Below are 2486 nucleotides of genomic sequence, written 5' to 3' on the forward strand. Positions count from 1 at the left end.
GGGGTCCAGGGAGAGAAATTTGGAGATGTAATTTTATGAAGGGCTGACCTGTTTAACTCCAACTGGACCAGGGCAAACAGAAGCTTTCAGTCAAAATACACCCTCATCTACAAAGCAGACTCTCTGCTTTACAGGACTTGGAAAGATACTTGGGTTTGTATCTTTATAACCTTCCTTTTTTTTTGGTATACGTAAATTCCAAGTGTCTTAAAGGCTAGGGATTCTATCCTGTCTCGTGTCAAATGCATCTGTCCTAGTGCCTGCCAGCATTTTTCATACGGCACTCAATGAATTAATTAATTAATTAATGGATTAATTACTCAATTGCAATTAATCACAGAAGCCTCACAAATGATCGTTTAAGCAGAGTGAGTAATGCTGGTCCAGGCAGTTAATATAGAGAAAAGACTTCATTCCTAGAGAGAGGGGAGGTTACTACCTCATTTGTGAGAACTGGAATATTTTTGGGTGTCCACCTCTATAAACGTATGGTTCCAAATTTTCCCTTAAACTTCGAGTCTAAGAAAGGCAAAAGTAAGAACTCAATATATTTTTTGAGTTCACGTTAGCAATATTTGAGCGATCCTGGAGGGCAGGGTCTTTGACTTATTCACTGTGTATCCCCAGCACTTAAAATATTGTCTAGCACACAGTAGGGACTAAGCAAGTTTTGAATCTACTCATGGATTTTTTTCTTGTGATTTTCTTATTATAGCTTTAACATTTTGAGTTGAATATTTAGATTTTCGAATGTCTTCCTGTAACCACAGAGAACTCCTTACTGGATATTAATATGCATATCAAATTTCAGATGCTAATAAAACAAGAATGGAGAAGCAGACGCTATATTTGATTTCACAATAAAGCTTGCATTTACTGTCTTTGCTTTATTATGTTTCATCTTACTTTTATTCATTTTGCTTTCAATTCAAAGATATCCTTTCCAGTGTTTATTTTCACAGGGGAGCCCATGAAGTTTGGGTAGTTATTGCTTATTTAGGGAAAAACAAGCAACAACTACAATACACAACAGATTGCTTAATTTACACAGCAAGGATCTGGTGTAAAGAGAGAGTAAGTAACACATCCAAGGGCATTTAAATAAGTCATGGGGATGAGGTCCAAAAAATAATTTCCACAGGCTTCCAAGGAATCTTTACTATGCCCCATTTTTCTTTCTTTAACAGGAAATAAGTATTTAAAAGTGGAATTGAGGGGTGGCCTGGCGGCTCAGCGGTTAAGTATGCACCTTCCGCTTAGGCGGCCCGCGAGTTCGCTGGTTCGGATCCTGGGTGTGGACATGGCACCGCTTGACAAGCCACGCTGTGGTAGGCGTCCCACCTACAAAGTAGGTGGAAAAAAAAGTGGAATTGATAATGTGATTAGTATTTTATGAGTAGTGTCATCCTGTCTGTTTGGTAGGAGAGAAATAGGACAACCTTCACGGGTTTTTTTTCCTCTTTTTTTTTTTTTTGAGGAAGATTAGCCCTGAGCTAACATCTGCCGCCAATCCTTCTCTTTTTGCTGAGGAAGACTGGCCCTGAGCTAACATCATGCCCATCTTCCTCTGCTTTATATGTGGGACGCCTACCACAGCATGGCTTGTCAACTGGTGCCGTGTCCGCACCGGGATCGGAACCGGCGAACCCCGGGCCGCCGAAGCAAACATGCGCACTTAACCACTGCGCCGCTGGGCTGGCCCCAACACTTCACATTTTTAAACGTCTTTTGAAAGGGTTTGAAATAAATGGATTTCATAGCTTTGATCTACTATAAGTAATGGATATTTTAGGGTTGTGTGGAAGGACTGATGTGTACCATGGCTAAGCGTGCAGAAGCAAAATTCCTTCATAGTCATACATAGTGTTAGTTTGCCTCCAAATCTGACATACCCATCAACCTGAGATTTTTATATTTATAGTTCAAAATAGCTGGAAGGAACAAAATCAACAAAGAGATGGAGATAACTCTGGTATGATCGTGTCTTAGTTTTAGACCAATGAGTGGGAATGACCTCAGATTTAAAAATAAACAGTAATAAGGAGAACACTTTTTAACATTAAATTGGAGACCTTAGGATGAATTCTTAAAAACTAATAAAAATTCTCATTTCCTTTAATAAAAAGTTATTAGATGCTTATATTTCTAAGTAAAAGATTACAATGTTCTTTTACTGAGTATTTGATAATCTCCAACTCAGCTGTTTTAGGGATCTCTAAATAAATTGGAAATTTGAGTCCTATCAAGATAATGGTCTTTCTCCATCTGCAAAATGCAGAGTCTGAAGGAACTGTAAATATCATCTCATTCAAACTTTGAAATTCATTCATATAAACTTTAAATTAAAAAATCGCTGTAAATGGAATGGAGCTGAAGTTTAAAGAAGCAATTAGAGGATTTGGAGGAGAGGCAGGAAACAGCTATTTTGACTGAGCCAGTTTCTCTTTGAATAATGCTATAATTTGGGTTTAGTCTTCTGGCAGTGT

Source organism: Equus asinus, chromosome 29, assembly GCF_041296235.1.
Source record: "Equus asinus isolate D_3611 breed Donkey chromosome 29, EquAss-T2T_v2, whole genome shotgun sequence".
Lineage (NCBI taxonomy): Eukaryota > Metazoa > Chordata > Mammalia > Perissodactyla > Equidae > Equus > Equus asinus.